This window comes from Amblyomma maculatum, chromosome 1 (assembly GCF_055883805.1).
Source record: "Amblyomma maculatum isolate TAMU_Amacu chromosome 1, ASM5588380v1, whole genome shotgun sequence".
Lineage (NCBI taxonomy): Eukaryota > Metazoa > Arthropoda > Arachnida > Ixodida > Ixodidae > Amblyomma > Amblyomma maculatum.
In genome coordinates, this window is record NC_139344.1 from 11,913,995 (window position 1) to 11,931,150 (window position 17,156).

Genomic DNA, 17,156 nt, shown 5'->3' on the forward strand with positions numbered 1-17,156 from the left:
TTATAACAGTATTTATGGTTGTGCAATCACTCAAAGATGTTTTTAGTGGCATTTCGGGAAACAGAAAACATTTATTGGCGACGTCTGCGTTTGCGCCTTCGCTACTATGGCTTTCGCGGTCTATGTACGCACCTTCAGATGATGATGATGACGAAAAAGAAACATCGCAGTAACACCACTCCACGTACCCGAGAAAAACCGACTGTCCCGCAACAAGTAGCACACCGGCCCATGATTCTTAGCGCGCCCATGGTGGCTGAAGTGCAGCGCCCTCAGCTTTCCGTCTAGTTAGTGTAAGGAACTCTAGGCTCGAACCAGCTGCCGCACTAGATGGCCTCAGTATCTCTGGCTTAGAAAATTTTCTACGTTTAATAGTATGTCTCAAAAACGATTTTTTTCCTCCTACACATTAGTCAACAGCATTATGTCACCAATTAGTTACCTAAAATATAAACGCGTAGAACTGCACGCTGCGCAGTGCACAGTATTCACTTAACATCGTTAATCTCTTTCTATTGGGCGGTTAAGTGCGGAAAACAACAGCGCCTCCGTCTGGCCCGTTGGTCTAGGGGTATGATTCTCGCTATGGGTGCGAGAGGTCCCGGGTTCAAATCCCGGACGGGCCCTCTTTTATGCCGCTTTCTTTTTTCCGTAAAGGTTTATATCTTCCATACGCTATGCCTAACGTTGCGGGTTTGGCTACCCTCGAACCCATAGAGTTTCTTACCTTACCTAGAGGGAAAGCTGTGCCGCCGTCTATGGGAGTTTACATGGAGGATCCAGACGGCCAGTTCAGCCGCCATGGGCGCTCAAAGCATCATGGGCCGGAGAGCTACCGAGTGCAGAACTACAACTTTTGGCCAAAACTAATGCAAATATAAACATTGTTCTACCGTAAATATAGTCCTGAGATTGAATATTGTGACTCTAAATTGCAAAAAGAGAGACGAAAAGCATGTCAGTGTGAGATTTATCTAATATAAGCGATGGCTCTTTCTCCTATTGGCTTAGTTTTGAGCAGCACAAACACCAATATTTCGCACTTAATAGGCAAAATTTGAAACAGAAAAACGTTAAAACATTATTTATGGTTGTGCAATCACTTAAGGAAGTTTTTAGTGGCATTTCGGGAAACAGAAAACATTTATTGGCGAAGCCTGCTTTTGCGCCTTCGCTACTATGGCTTTCGCGGTCTATGTACGCACCTTCAGATGATGATGATGACGAAAAAGAAACATCGCAGTAACGCCACTCCACGTACCCGAGAAAAACCGACTGTCCCGCAACAAATAACACACCGGCCCATGATTCTTAGCGCGCCCATGGTGGCTGAAGTGCAGCGCCCTCAGCTTTCCCTCTAGTGTAAGGAACTCTATGCTCGAACCAGCTGCCGCACTAGAAGGCCTCAGTATCTCTGGCTTAGGAAATTTTCTACGTTTAATAGTATGTCTCAAAAACGATTTTTTTCCTCCTACACATTAGTCAACAGCATTATGTCACCAATTAGTTACCTAAAATATAAACGCGTAGAACTGCACGCTGCGCGGTGCACAGAATTCACTTCAGATCGTTAATCTCTCTCTATTGGGTGGTTAAGTGCGGAAAACAACAGCGCCTCCGTCCGGCCCGTTGGTCTAGGGGTATGATTCTCGCTTTGGGTGCGAGAGGTCCCGGGTTCAAATCCCGGATGGGCCCTCTTTTATGACGCTTTCTTTTTTCCGTAAATGTTTATATCTTCCATACGCTATGCCTAACGTTGCGGGTTTGGCTACCCTCGAACCCATAGAGTTTCTTACCTTACCTAGAGGGAAAGCTGTGCCGCCGTCCACGTTAAAGATCCCCAGGTGGTCGAAATTACTCCGTAGCCCTCCACTACGGCTCCTCTTTCTCTCTTTCCACTTTCACTCCCACCTTCCTCCCTTCCCTTACGGCGCGGTTCGGGTGTCCACAGAGCAAGTGTGACAGTTACTGCGCCTTTCCCTTCCTGTGAACCAAATTAACTTATTAACTTAACGTCTATGGGAGTTTACATGGAGGTTCCAGACGTCCAGTTCAGCCACCATGGGCGCTCAAAGCATCATGGGCCGGAGAGCTACCGAGTGCAGAACTACAACTTTTGGCCAAAAGTAATGCAAAGATAAACATTGTTCTATCGTAAATATAGTCCTAAGATTAAATATTGTGACTCTAAATTGCAAAAAGAGAGGAACAGCATGTCAGTGTGAGATTTATCTAATATAAGCGATGGCTCTTTCTCCTACTGGCTTAGTTTTGAGCAGCACAAACACCAATATTTCGCACTTAATAGGCAAAATTTGAAACAGAAAGACGTTAAAACAATATTTATGGTTGTGCAATCACTTAAGGAAGTTTTTAGTGGCATTTCGGGAAACAGAAAACATTTATTGGCGACGTCTGCGTTTGCGCCTTCGCTACTATGGCTTTCGCGGTCTATGTACGCACCTTCAGATGATGATGATGACGAAAAAGAAACATCGCAGTAACGCCACTCCACGTACCCGAGAAAAACCGACTGTCCCGCAACAAGTAGCACACCGGCCCACTATTCTCAGCGCGCCCATGTTTGCTCAAGTGCAGCGCCCTCAGCTTTCCCTCTAGTTAGTGTAAGGAACTCTATGTATTTCTTGACCTACGAAGTGTATGGTTCATATCATAGAGTTTCTTACTCTTACCTAGAGGGAAAGCTGTGCTGCCGTCTATGGGAGTTTACATGGAGTTTCAGACAGCCAGTTCAGCCACCATGGGCGCTCAAAGCATCATGGGCCGGAGAGCTACCGAGTGCAGAACTACAACTTTTGGCCAAAACTAAGGCAAAGATAAACGTTGTTCTACCATAAATAATGTCCTAAGATTGAATATTGTGACTCTAAATTGCAAAAAGAGAGAGGAACAGCATGTCAGTGTGAGAATTATCTAATATAAGCGATGGCTCTTTCTCCTATTGGCTTAGTTTTGAGCAGCACAAACACCAATATTTCGTACTTAATAGGCAAAATTTGAAACAGAACAACGTTATAACAATATTTATGGTTGTGCAATCACTTAAGGATGTTTTTAGTGGCATTTCGGGAAACAGAAAACATTTATTGGCGACGTCTGCGTTTGCGCCTTCGCTACTATGGCTTTCGCGGTCTATGTACGCACCTTCAGATGATGATGATGACGAAAAAGAAACATCGCAGTAAGCCGCTCCACGTACCCGAGAAAAACCGACTGTCCCGCAACAAGTAGCACACCGGCCCATGATTCTTAGCGCGCCCATGGTGGCTGAAGTGCAGCGCCCTCAACTTTCCCTCTAGTTAGTGTAAGGAACTCTATGCTCGAACCAGCTGCCGCACTAGATGGCCTCAGTATCTCTGGCTTAGGAAATTTTCTACGTTTAATAGTATGTCTCAAAAACGATTTTTTTTCCTCCTACACATTAGTCAACAGCATTATGTCACCAATTAGTTACTTAAAATATAAACGCGTAGAACTGCACGCTGCGCGGTGCACAGTATTCACTTAAGATCGTTAATCTCTTTCTATTGGGCGGTTAAGTGCGGAAAACAACAGCGCCTCCGTCAGGCCCGTTGGTCTAGGCAAAGAAGGCAAAATCTAGGGGTATGATTCTCGCTTTGGGTGCGAGAGGTCCCGGGTTCAAATCCCGGACGGGCCCTCTTTTATGCCGCTTTCTTTTTTCCGTAAAGGTTCATATCTTCCATACGCTATGCCTAACGTTGCGGGTTTGGCTACCCTCGAACCCATAGAGTTTCTTACCTTACCTAGAGGGAAAGCTGTGCCGCCGTCTATGGGAGTTTACATGGAGGTTCCAGACGGCCAGCTCAGCCACCATGGGCGCTCAAAGCATCATGGGCCGGAGAGCTCCCGAGTGCAGAACTACAACTTTTGGCCAAAACTAATGCAAAGATAAACATTGTTCTACCGTAAATAATGTCCTAAGATTGAATATTGTGACTCTAAATTGCAAAAAGTGAGAGGAAGAGCATGTCAGTGTGAGATTTATCTAATATAAGCGATAGCTCTTTCTCCTATTGGCTTAGTTTTGAGCAGCACAAATACCAATATTTCGCACTTAATAGGCAAAATTTGAAACAAAAACGTTAAAACAATATTTATGGTTGTGCGATCACTTAAGGAAGTTTTTAGTGGCATTTTGGTAAACCGAAAACATTTATTGGCGACGTCTGCTTTTGCGCCTTCGCTACTCTGGCTTTCGCGGTCATTGTACGCACTTCAGATGATGATGGTGACGAAAAAGAAACATCGCAGTAACGCCACTCCACGTACCCGAGAAAAACAGACTGTCCCGCAACAAGTAGCACACCGGCCCATGATTCTTAGCGCGCCCATGGTGGCGGAAGTGCAGCGCCCTCAACTTTCCCTCTAGTTAGTGTAAGGAACTCTATGCTCGAACCAGCTGCCGCACTAGATGGCCTCAGTATCTCTGGCTTAGGAAATTTTCTACGTTTAATAGTATGTCTCAAAAATGATTTTCTTTCCTCCTACACATTAGTCAACAGCATTATGTCACCAATTAGTTACCTAAAATATAAACGCGTAGAACTGCACGCTGCGCGGTGCACAGAATTCACTTCAGATCGTTAATCTCTCTCTATTGGGCGGTTAAGTGCAGAAAACAACAGCGCCTCCGTACGGCCCGTTGGTCTTGGGGTATGATTCTCGCTTTGGGTGCGAGAGGTCCCGGGTTCAAATCCCGGACGGGCCCTCTTTTATGCCGCTTTCTTTTTTCCGTAAAGGTTTATATCTTCCATACGCTATGCCTAACGTTGCGGATTTGGCTACCCTCGAACCCACAGAGTTTCTTACCTTACCTAGAGGGAAAGCTGTGCCGCCATCTATGGGAGTTTACATGGAGGTTCCAGACGGCCAGTTCAGCCACCATGGGCGCTCAAAGCATCATGGGCCGGAGAGCTACCGAGTGCAGAACTACAACTTTTGGCCAAAACTAATGCAAAGATAAACATTGTTCTACCGTAAATATAGTCCTAAGATTGAATATTGTGACTCTAAATTGCAAAAAGAGAGAGGAACAGCATGTCAGTGTGAGATTTATCTAATATAAGCGATGGCTCTTTCTCCTATTGGCTTAGTTTTGAGCAGCACAAACACCAATATTTCGCACTTAATAGGCAAAATTTGAAACAGAAAAACGTTATAACAATATTTATGGTTGTGCAATCACTTAAGGGTGTTTTTAGTGGAATTTCGGGAAACAGTAAACATTTATTGGCGACGTCTGCGTTTGCGCCTTCGCTACAATGGCTTTCGCGGTCTATGTACGCACCTTCAGATGATGATGATGACGAAAAAGAAACATCGCAGTAACGCCACTCCACGTACCCGAGAAAAACCGACTGTCCCGCAACAAGTAGCACACCGGCCCATGATTCTTAGCGCGCCCATGGTGGCTGAAGTGCAGCGCCCTCAGCTTTCCCTCTAGTTAGTGTAAGGAACTCTATGCTCTAACCAGCTGCCGCACTAGATGGCCTTACTATCTCTGACTTAGGAAATTTTCTACGTTTAATAGTATGTCTCAAAAACGATTTTTTTTCCTCCTACACAATAGTCAACAGCATTATGTCACCAATTAGTTACCTAAAATATAAACGCGTAGAACTGCACGCTGCGCGGTGCACAGAATTCACTTCAGATCGTTAATCTCTCTCTATTGGGCGGTTAAGTGCGGAAAACAACAGCGCCTCCGTCGGCCCGTTGGTCTAGGCATTCTACTTCCGGATACCGTAGTGAACGGTGGCAGAATCATGTGCTCCAGCGGAGCGGCGATAGCGGCCATTTCCAGCCGCGGAAACAGGCTTGAGGACATGGATGATAGCGAATATCAGATTATTCTGCCAACTTTGCCCACCGGACGCGTTGTTTTTAACACGCTTTTTTTGCACGGCGATGTGCGAGTCAGGCCATACAGGGTCGAGGATTTCCGCGACGCCCTTGCCAACGCTGGTGCGCTCCCCGACGTTGTGGCGTTGGGGGCGTATCAGATCAACCATGTTTGGGCGGTCACGTTAAGCAGCACAGAAGCAACGAAGAAACTGGCGGCTTTCAAGGAGCTCGAAGTTAAGGGACGCCGTTGCCTCATTATCGATCCCGAGGACCAACAGGTGAAGCTGCGACTTCACTGGATGTTGTACGGTGTGGCAGACGACGACATCCGGACGGCTTTTGCGGCTTTTGGGAAGGTGACCGAGGTGACCCGGGAGAGGTGGAGAGTTCAAGGCGTCAGGGAGAAGGGGTCCACCACGAGGACTGTGCTCCTGAAATTGAAACCCGGCATTAAGGTCGATGACTTACCTCACCAGCTGCGAGTGGCCGGAGAGCTGGCCCTTGTCGTGGTGCCTGGGCGAGCGATGCAGTGCCTGCGCTGCCGTGGTACCGGTCACGTTCGACGAGAATGTAAGGTGCAGCGTTGTCCAAAGTGTAGACGCTACGGTCATGACGAGGCTGCCTGTGTGCTTTCGTACGCTTCGGCAGCGGGACATGGAACTGCGGAACGGTCGGCGGAGCTCACCATGGACGTGGTCGAGGCGGAGGAGGCGGCGAAGGGTGCCGGAGAGGTGCGAACGCAGACACGGGAGACGGATTCGTCGGTGGACTCGGCAGAAAGCGGCAATGCTGCGAGGGATGTGGGGAGAGCGGACTCTGCACCTCAGCTCCCTAGCAATGAGGAAGCCCCGTCACTTGAGCCTTCAAACGGCATGGAACAGGATAATGGGGAGGAGCACTCGGACACCAGCGGTGTTCGTAAGCCAGGCGTCCCAGCCCCAGCCAAGCGATCCCACACACAGTCCGAACCCGAAGGTAACCAGGCGTCAGCCCCCAGCGTCGACGAGCCACCAGCAAAAACGGGGCAATCCCGGCGGTCCACGCTACGTCCGCGGCCAAACATTTCATCAGAGAGACGGGTAGCGGATAAAGTGCCCCCGCTGCCGGGTCAGCCGCTCGCACCGGACGGGGATGGATCCAACGACGGCGTCTAGCAACGCGCTAGACGGGAAAGGTAAGCACCATGCTTTCGGTCTCTTCACCCTTGATGAAAATGGCGCCTGAAACCACCTTAAGAGTAGCCACGTTAAATGTCAGGGGATTGGCAGGCAAAAAGAAGCAGAGCCAGATGCATCGACTCTTAATTGACCACGATATTGACGTGCTTGCCGTGCAAGAAACTAAGGTTGACGGGGAGGAAGAGACCGGGAGCGTTCACGGCTAGATTTTACGCCATTGTTAGCCACGCAGTTGGGACATCGGCCGGGTGTGTATTGTTTGTCAAAAAGCTGCCTGGTCTGGTTGTAAAGGGCTACTCCTCATGCTCTTCTGGACGGTGTGTAGTGGCTGATTGTGTATACAGCGGTGTTGAGTGGCGCATTGTTTGTGTGTACGCTCCTAACTGTGTGGAGAAAAGAACAGTGTTTTTCGAGAATGTTATGCAGCAGTTAAGTACGGAAAGGCAGGTAGTATTGCTGGGCGATTTTAACTGTGTACTGAATGCTCGAGACAAAACCAGCACACGCGGATTCAGAGACAAGAGCACGGAAATGTTATGCCAGTTAACAAGCGAATGGAACATGGAGGATGTGGCTGATTGCTTGGAAGGACCGCGTGCCGTTCAGTACACGCACTTCCAAGGTTCTAGCCACGCGCGTCTGGACAGAATTTACGCGTCGCTGGATTTGATTCCTTCATGCAATGAATACCGAGTTGTGCCTATGACATTCACGGATCACTGTTTGGTGCAATGCTTATTCGGCACCAAAAAACGAAGCAATGCATTTAGCTGGGAGTTATGGAAATTTAACAATAAATTGCTTAATGATGATGCCTTTAGACGCGTGGTATTGAATGAATTGATTAAAGTGAGGCCAGGGACTTTGCTCGAAATCTGGAAACAGTGGGAGTTGTGCAAGGAACAGATTAAAATTAAAGCCATTGACAGATCAAGTTGCCTGGTGTACGAGAAGAAAATTACAGAAACCCAGCCTAAGGCTTTGCTTGCAAAACTACACGAACAGGAATGTAAGGCACCCGGCAGATGGATAGAGGATATTCGAAAAATAAAAGAACAGATTAACTTGATAGAAGAAGACAGATACCAAGGAGCGTTAGTGCGTGCAAGAGCGGAAAAATTGGCCATGGATGAGACGCCGACAAAAAGATCGTTGGGAATAGAAAAAGCAAATGCAAGGCGAAATCACGTGGCAGAGGTAGATTGGGCACGACGCACAGAAACCGATAACGAAGGAATCGCGAAAGCTTTCCGGGAGTATTATGAAGATCTATTTTCGTCCCGAGAGGTTTATTTGGACCGTTTTAAAGAATCCTTTCTTGACGTGATGCCAAAAATTGACGAGGAACAAAAAGAAAGACTGGAGCGGCCAATAAGCGAAAAAGAAGTGCAGCAGGCAATAGAAAATTTAAACCCAGGGAAATCACCCGGGCCTGATGGCCTGAGTGCGGCTTTTTATAAAGCGTTCAAGGAACAGCTATCTCCTTTGTTGTGTGCCTTATTTAATGAAGCGTATGAACTGAAGGCACTGCCTGCGTCTTTCGGATCGTCGCACGCAGTACTTATTCCGAAAACTGACCAACCAGATAAGCTTAGGCAGTTGTCGTCTTACAGGCCCATTGCTCTGACAAACGTTGATTACAAGATTTATATGAAGGTGCTTGCTGGCAGACTACAAACGGTTATATGCGAACTAGTGGGCCCTCACCAAACGTGCGGTATCAAAGGATGATCTATCTTTCAGAACATTCACAAAGCGAGAAGTGTGCTCGAATGCTGCGATGCAACTCATGCATGTGTTGCGTTACTGCAGTTGGACTTGGAGAAAGCTTTTGATTGTGTGGCGCATACTATTCTGTTCAGTATAATAGACTATGTTAATGTCGGCTCTGTTATTCGAGAGGGAGTGGCTTTGGCGTACCGTAACTGCACTACGAGATTAATTGTCAATAAGTCACTGGGGGCCCCCATCAACGTACGACGTTCAGTGCGCCAAGGTTGCCCCCTCAGCCCTCTTTTGTTCGGCATTTATATTGAAAGTTTGTGTTTAAGCATCCTAAAAAACAATGACATTGATGGTTTTCGACTGCAGGAGTCAGAAGTCAAATTGCTGGCTTACACAGATGACGTTGCGGTATTTTGTGTGAATAAAGAGAGTATAAAGAGGACAGTGGATGTGGTAAAACATTTTAGCAAAGTCACAGGGAGTAAAGTTAACTGGGGTAAGTGCCTGGGATTTTGGCACGGAGAATGGCAGCTGACCCCCGACACTTTCGCTAATGTATCGTGGGTTACAACGCCTGCAAAGTACTTGGGTGTGCCCTTGAAATTTTACAAGGAAAGCGAGCCATACTGGCTAGAGCAGGTCAAAGAAACCCGTGAAAAAGCGGAGAAATGGAAAAGCGCTCAATTATCAATATTTGCAAGAGCCGCAGTTTGCAACTTGTTTTTAATTAGTAAGTTATGGTATGTTATGCAAGTGTTGCATTGCTCCCGTGTAAATGTGCAAAAATTGCATCGAGTTTTTGTGGTGTTTGTTTGGGCCTCGAGTTGGGAGAGGTGCAGTCGGACAAATTTGTTCCGGCAGGTGAAGCAAGGGGGCTTGGTCTGGGTCATTTGTTTGTGCGACAGATTGTCAACAGGTTTATGTTCTTTAGGGATGCCAGCGATCCATTCCTGCGCACAGTGTGTCAACAAAGACTTGGTCGAGCTTTGCCTGATTTCGTAGTTTATACTCAAAGTATGTCGGGTTCTCTTTTTGGATTCTTTAGGGAAATTGTTTTGAGCGCAAAATTCTTAAGCGCACGGTTTTCGAAAGAGTATCTAAGTAATGTTAACAGGAGAACATTATACAAGGATGTTTGTGAAGTGGTCTTCCCGGTGCCCTTGTACCGAGCATTATACTATGGAGGCACAGGAAGTAATGTATTAAAACGCGTAAAGAAAATGCAAGTTGCTCCGGGAGCTAAAACGTTTTTCTTTACGCTACATACCGGTACTTTGAGTGTAAAATCATTTATGGAGGAAAAGGGTATGTTCCTACCGTGGGGGGCCCAATGTCTCATCTGCAAACAGCCAGAGACAATAGATCACGTGTTTTTGCATTGCTGGGAGGGGGTATATTTGTGGGATGTTCTGCTAAGGACAATAAAAAACAGTTGCCACTTGATTCCCATGGCATTAGGTATTTGCCATTGGATAACCACGATGATATGCCGTTAGACCAGGTTATGTTAATGTGCCTCCACAGTATATGGCGCGCACGAATGGCTGGTTATCACTGCGATCCAGATGCACGGCCAGCCCGCATGTATTTCCGTGAAAGTGTGCAGCGATGGCTCGACGTGCTTAAATTGCAACCATGTGCTCCTGAGTGGCTGTCAAAGCTGGAACCTTTGACGGTGCTCAAGGAATTTTAACATGACAATGCCTGCCCCTCAGTGGGTGTTAGGTAACGCTAACTACCTTAGTGTACATATATTATTCCTTTGTTCATGATGTTTTGAGTTCCAATGCGGTGTATTTGTGTCAAAGCCAGGCAATAAAGAAAGAAAAAAAGCCCGTTGGTCTAGGGGTATGATTCTCGCTTTGGGTGCGAGAGGTCCCGGGTTCAAATCCTGGACGGGCCCTCTTTTATGCCACTTTCTTTTTTCCGCAAAGGTTTATATCTTCCATACGCTATGCCTAACGTTGCGGGTTTGGCTACCCTCGAACCCATAGAGTTTCTTACCTTACCTAGAGGGAAAGCTGTGCCGCCGTCTATGGGAGTTTACATGGAGGTTCCAGACGGCCAGTTCAGCCACCATGGGCGCTCAAAGCGTCATGGGCCGGAGAGCTACAAAGTGCAGAACTACAACTTTTGGCCAAAACTAATGCAAAGATAAACATTGTTCTACCGTAAATAATGTCCTATAATTGAATATTGTGACTCTAAATTGCAAAAAGAGAGAGGAAGAGCATGTCAGTGTGAGATTTATCTAATATAAGCGATGGCTCTTTCTCCTATTGGCTTAGTTTTGAGCAGCACAAACACCAAAATTTCGCACTTAATAGGCAAAATTTGAAACAGAAAAGCGTTATAACAATATTTATGGTTGTGCAATCACTTAGGAAGTTTTAGTGGCATTTTGGGAAACCGAAAACATTTATTGGCGACGTCTGCTTTTGCGCCTTCGCTACTATGGCTTTCGCGGTCATTGTACGCACTTCAGATGATGATGATGACGAAAAAGAACCATCGCAGTAACGCCACTCCACGTACCCGAGGAAAACAGACTGTCCCGCAACAAGTAGCACACCGGCCCATGATTCTTAGTGCGCCCATGGTGGCGGAAGTGCAGCGCCCTCAACTTTCCCTCTAGTTAGTGTAAGGAACTCTATGCTCGAACCAGCTGCCGCACTAGATGGCCTCAGTATCTCTGGCTTAGGAAATTTTCTACGTTTAATAGTATGCCTCAAAAACGATTTTTTTTCCTCCTACACATTAGTCAACAGCATTATGTCACCAGTTAGTTACCTAAAATATAAACGCGTAGAACTGCACGCTGCGCGGTGCACAGAATTCACTTCAGATCGTTAATCTCTCTCTATTGGGCGGTTAAGTGCAGAAAACAACAGCGCCTCCGTACGGCCCGTTGGTCTAGGGGTATGATTCTCGCTTCGGGTGCGAGAGGTCCCGGGTTCAAATCCCAGACGGACCCTCTTTTATGCCGCTTTCTTTTTTCCGTAAAGGTTTATATCTTCCATATGCTATGCCTAACGTTGCGGGTTTGGCTACCCTCGAACCCATAGAGTTTCTTACCTTACCTAGAGGGAAAGCTGTGCCGCCGTCTATGGGAGTTTACACGGAGGTTCCAGACGGCCAGTTCAGACACCATGGGCGCTCAAAGCATCACGAGCCGGAGAGCTACCGAGTGCAGAACTGCAACTTTTGGCCAAAACTAATGCAAAGATAAACATTGTTCTACCGTAAATATAGTCCTAAGATTAAATATTGTGACTCTAAATTGCAAAAAGAGAGAGGAACAGCATCTCAGCGTGAGATTTATCTAATATAAGCGATGGCTCTTTCTCCTATTGGCTTAGTTTTGAGCAGCACAAACACCAATATTTCGCACTTAAAAGGCAAAATTGGAAACAGAAAAACGTTATAACAGTATTTATGGTTGTGCAATCACTCAAAGATGTTTTTAGTGGCATTTCGGGAAACAGAAAACATTTATTGGCGACGTCTGCGTTTGCGCCTTCGCTACTATGGCTTTCGCGGTCTATGTACGCACCTTCAGATGATGATGATGACGAAAAAGAAACATCGCAGTAACACCACTCCACGTACCCGAGAAAAACCGACTGTCCCGCAACAAGTAGCACACCGGCCCATGATTCTTAGCGCGCCCATGGTGGCTGAAGTGCAGCGCCCTCAGCTTTCCGTCTAGTTAGTGTAAGGAACTCTAGGCTCGAACCAGCTGCCGCACTAGATGGCCTCAGTATCTCTGGCTTAGAAAATTTTCTACGTTTAATAGTATGTCTCAAAAACGATTTTTTTCCTCCTACACATTAGTCAACAGCATTATGTCACCAATTAGTTACCTAAAATATAAACGCGTAGAACTGCACGCTGCGCAGTGCACAGTATTCACTTAACATCGTTAATCTCTTTCTATTGGGCGGTTAAGTGCGGAAAACAACAGCGCCTCCGTCTGGCCCGTTGGTCTAGGGGTATGATTCTCGCTATGGGTGCGAGAGGTCCCGGGTTCAAATCCCGGACGGGCCCTCTTTTATGCCGCTTTCTTTTTTCCGTTAAGGTTTATATCTTCCATACGCTATGCCTAACGTTGCGGGTTTGGCTACCCTCGAACCCATAGAGTTTCTTACCTTACCTAGAGGGAAAGCTGTGCCGCCGTCTATGGGAGTTTACATGGAGGATCCAGACGGCCAGTTCAGCCGCCATGGGCGCTCAAAGCATCATGGGCCGGAGAGCTACCGAGTGCAGAACTACAACTTTTGGCCAAAACTAATGCAAAGATAAACATTGCTCTACCGTAAATATAGTCCTAAGATTAAATATTGTGACTCTAAATTGCAAAAAGAGAGAGGAACAGCATGTCAGTGTGAGATTCATCTAATATAAGCGATGGCTCTTTCTCCTATTGGCTTAGTTTTGAGCAGCACAAACACCAATATTTTGCACTTAATAAGCAAAATTTGAAACGGAAAGACGTTAAAACAATATTTATGGTTGTGCAATCACTTAAGGAAGTTTTTAGTGGCATTTCGGGAAACAGAACACATTTATTGGCGACGTCTGCGTTTGCGCCTTCGCTACTATGGCTTTCGCGGTCTATGTACGCACCTTCAGATGATGATGATGACGAAAAAGAAACATCGCAGTAACGCCACTCCACGTACCCGAGAAAAACCGACTGTCCCGAAACAAGTAGCACACCGGCCCACTATTCTCAGCGCGCCCATGGTTGCTGAAGTGCAGCGCCCTCAGCTTTCCCTCTAGTTAGTGTAAGGAACTCTATGTATTTCTTGACCTACGAAGTGTATGGTTCATATCATAGAGTTTCTTACTCTTACCTAGAGGGAAAGCTGTGCCGCCGTCTATGGGAGTTTACATGGAGGTTCCAGACGGCCAGTTCAGCCGCCATGGGCGCTCAAAGCATCATGGGCCGGAGAGCTACCGAGTGCAGAACTACAACTTTTGGCCAAAACTAATGCAAAGATAAACATTGTTCTACTGTAAATAATGTCCTAAGATTGAATATTGTGACTCTAAATTGCAAAAAGAGAGAGGAACAGCATGTCAGTGTGAGATTTATCTAATATAAGCGATGGCTCTTTCTCCTATTGGCTTAGTTTTGAGCAGCACAAACACCAATATTTCGCACTTAATAGGCAAAATTTGAAACAGAAAAATGTTATAACAATATTTATGGTTGTGCAATCACTTAAGGAAGTTTTTAGTGGCATTTCGGGAAACAGAAAACATTTATTGGCGACGTCTGCGTTTGCGCCTTCGCTACTATGGCTTTCGCGGTCTATGTACGCACCTTCAGATGATGATGATGACGAAAAAGAAACATCGCAGTAAGCCGCTCCACGTACCAGAGAAAAACCGACTGTCCCGCAACAAGTAGCACACCGGCCCATGATTCTTAGCGCGCCCATGGTGGCGGAAGTGCAGCGCCCTCAACTTTCCCTCTAGTTAGTGTAAGGAACTCTATGCTCGAACCAGCTGCCGCACTAGATGGCCTCAGTATCGCTGGCTTAGGAAATTTTCTACGTTTAATAGTATGTCTCAAAAACGATTTTTTTTCCTCCTACACATTAGTCAACAGCATTATGTCACCACTTAGTTACCTAAAATATAAACGCGTAGAACTGCACGCTGCGCGGTGCACAGAATTCACTTCAGATCGTTAATCTCTCTCTATTGGGCGGTTAAGTGCAGAAAACAACAGCGCCTCCGTACGGCCACTTGGTCTAGGGGTATGATTCTCGCTTTGGGTGCGAGAGGTCCCGGGTTCAAATCCCGGACGGGCCCTCTTTTATGCCGCTTACTTTTTTCTGTAAAGGTTTATATCTTCCATATGCTATGTCTAACGTTGCGGGTTTGGCTACCCTCGAACCCATAGAGTTTCTTACCTTACCTAGAGGGAAAGCTGTGCCGCCGTCTATGGAAGTTTACACGGAGGTTCCAGACGGCCAGTTCAGCCACCATGGGCGCTCAAAGCATCATGGGCCGGAGAGCTACCGAGTGCAGAACTACAACATTTGGCCAAAACTAATGCAAAGATAAACATTGTTCTACCGTAAATATGGTCCTGAGATTGAATATTGTGACTCTAAATTGCAAAAAGAGAGACGAAAAGCATGTCAGTGTGAGATTTCTCTAATATAAGCGATGGCTCTTTCTCCTATTGGCTTAGTTTTGAGCAGCACAAACACCAATATTTCGCACTTAATAGGCAAAATTTGAAACAGAAAAACGTTATAACAATATTTATGTTTGTGCCATCACTTAAGGATGTTTTTAGTGGCATTTCGGGAAACAGAAAACATTTATTGGCGACGTCTGCGTTTGCGCCTTCGCTCTATGGCTTTCGCGGTCTATGTACGCACCTTCAGATGATGATGATGACGAAAAAGAAACATCGCAGTAACGCCACTCCACGTACCCGAGAAAAACCGACTGTCCCGCAACAAGTAGCACACCGGCCCATGATTCTTAGCGCGCCCATGGTGGCTGAAGTGCAGCGCCCTCAGCTTTCCCTCTAGTTAGTGTAAGGAACTCTAGGCTCAAACCAGCTGCCGCACTAGATGGCCTCAGTATCTCTGGCTTAGAAAATTTTCTACGTTTAATAGTATGTTTCAAAAACGATTTTTTTCCTCCTACACATTAGTCAACAGCATTATGTCACCAATTAGTTACCTAAAATATAAACGCGTAGAACTGCACGCTGCGCGGTGCACAGTATTCACTTAAGATCGTTAATCTCTTTCTATTGGGCGGTTAAGTGCGGAAAACAACAGCGCCTCCGTCTGGCCCGTTGGTCTAGGGGTATGATTCTCGCTTTGGGTGCGAGAGGTCCCGGGCTCAAATCCCGGACGGGCCCTCTTTTATGCCGCTTTCTTTTTTCCGTAAAGCTTTATATCTTCCATACGCTATGCCTAACGTTGCGGGTTTGGCTACCCTCGAACCCATAGAGTTTCTTACCTTACCTAGAGGGAAAGCTGTGCCGCCGTCTATGGGAGTTTACATGGAGGTTCCAGACGGCCAGTTCAGCCGCCATGGGCGCTCAAAGCATCATGAGCCGGAGAGTTACCGAGTGCAGAACTACAACTTTTGGCCAAAACTAATGCAAAGATAAACATTGTTCTACTGTAAATAATGTCCTAAGATTGAATATTGTGACTCTAAATTGCAAAAAGAGAGAGGAACAGCATGTCAGTGTGAGATTTATCTAATATAAGCGATGGCTCTTTCTCCTATTGGCTTAGTTTTGAGCAGCACAAACACCAATATTTCGCACTTAATAGGCAAAATTTGAAACAGAAAAACGTTAAAACAATATTTATGGTTGTGCAATCACTTAAGAAAGTTTTTAGTGGCATTTCGGGAAACAGAAAACATTTATTGGCAAAGCCTGCTTTTGCGCCTTCGCTACTATGGCTTTCGCGGACTATGTACGCACCTTCAGATGATGATGATGACGAAAAAGAAACATCGCAGTAACGCCACTCCACGTACCCGAGAAAAACCGACTGTCCCGCAACAAATAACACACCGGCCCATGATTCTTAGCGCGCCCATGGTGGCTGAAGTGCAGCGCCCTCAGCTTTCCCTCTAGTGTAAGGAACTCTATGCTCGAACCAGCTGCCGCACTAGATGGCCTCAGTATCTCTGGCTTAGAAAATTTTCTACGTTTAATAGTATGTCTCAAAAAACATTTTTTTCCTCCTACACATTAGTCAACAGCATTATGTCACCAATTAGTTACCTAAAATATAAACGCGTAAAACTGCACGCTGCGCGGTGCACAGAATTCACTTCAGATCGTTAATCTCTCTCTATTGGGCGGTTAAGTGCGGAAAACAACAGCGCCTCCGTCCGGCCCCTTGGTCTAGGGGTATGATTCTCGCTTTGGGTGCGAGAGGTCCCGGGTTCAAATCCCGGACGGGCCCACTTTTATGACGCTTTCTTTTTTCCGTAAATGTTTATATCTTCCATACGCTATGCCTACCGTTGCGGGTTTGGCTACCCTCGAACCCATAGAGTTTTATTTATTTATTTATTTATAGGTACTGCGATCTGGTACAGATCATAGCAGGGTGGGAAAAACAAAAAGGAATACAAGCATATAAACGCACTCAAATTCATAAAATTTGCAGGCACTTTTCAAACATTAGTAAGGAACTTTGAGTTACAGTCTCGCTATTAAGTTTATTCCATTCCGTAATTGTCCTCGGAAAGAAAGAATATTTAAAACAGTTATTTCGCGCGTTCACAGGGGTTATTGTTAGTGCATGCCTTTGTCTCGTATTATAACCTGAAGAGTAAGTAATATAATTGGAAGTGTTAATATTA

The 17,156-nt window shown here is 46.1% G+C and overlaps 9 non-coding genes across 9 annotated transcripts; all 9 read left to right on the forward strand.

Moving 5' to 3' along the window:
* The first annotated feature begins 554 nt into the window (after positions 1 to 554).
* Positions 555 to 626, forward strand: TRNAP-UGG (transfer RNA proline (anticodon UGG)). The gene has a single exon. It is a non-coding gene; the product is annotated as a tRNA-Pro (tRNA).
* Positions 627 to 1,623: 997 nt separating this feature from the next.
* On the forward strand, positions 1,624 to 1,695 carry TRNAP-UGG (transfer RNA proline (anticodon UGG)). Its single transcript has one exon. It is a non-coding gene; the product is annotated as a tRNA-Pro (tRNA).
* A 1,892-nt stretch (positions 1,696 to 3,587) lies between these two features.
* Positions 3,588 to 3,679, forward strand: TRNAP-UGG (transfer RNA proline (anticodon UGG)). Its single transcript has one exon. It is a non-coding gene; the product is annotated as a tRNA-Pro (tRNA).
* A 999-nt stretch (positions 3,680 to 4,678) lies between these two features.
* TRNAP-UGG (transfer RNA proline (anticodon UGG)) lies at positions 4,679 to 4,750 on the forward strand. The gene has a single exon. It is a non-coding gene; the product is annotated as a tRNA-Pro (tRNA).
* Positions 4,751 to 10,620: 5,870 nt separating this feature from the next.
* On the forward strand, positions 10,621 to 10,692 carry TRNAP-UGG (transfer RNA proline (anticodon UGG)). The gene has a single exon. It is a non-coding gene; the product is annotated as a tRNA-Pro (tRNA).
* Positions 10,693 to 11,691: 999 nt separating this feature from the next.
* On the forward strand, positions 11,692 to 11,763 carry TRNAP-CGG (transfer RNA proline (anticodon CGG)). The gene has a single exon. It is a non-coding gene; the product is annotated as a tRNA-Pro (tRNA).
* A 1,001-nt stretch (positions 11,764 to 12,764) lies between these two features.
* TRNAP-UGG (transfer RNA proline (anticodon UGG)) lies at positions 12,765 to 12,836 on the forward strand. Its single transcript has one exon. It is a non-coding gene; the product is annotated as a tRNA-Pro (tRNA).
* Positions 12,837 to 15,612: 2,776 nt separating this feature from the next.
* On the forward strand, positions 15,613 to 15,684 carry TRNAP-UGG (transfer RNA proline (anticodon UGG)). Its single transcript has one exon. It is a non-coding gene; the product is annotated as a tRNA-Pro (tRNA).
* Positions 15,685 to 16,681: 997 nt separating this feature from the next.
* On the forward strand, positions 16,682 to 16,753 carry TRNAP-UGG (transfer RNA proline (anticodon UGG)). Its single transcript has one exon. It is a non-coding gene; the product is annotated as a tRNA-Pro (tRNA).
* Positions 16,754 to 17,156: the final 403 nt, after the last annotated feature.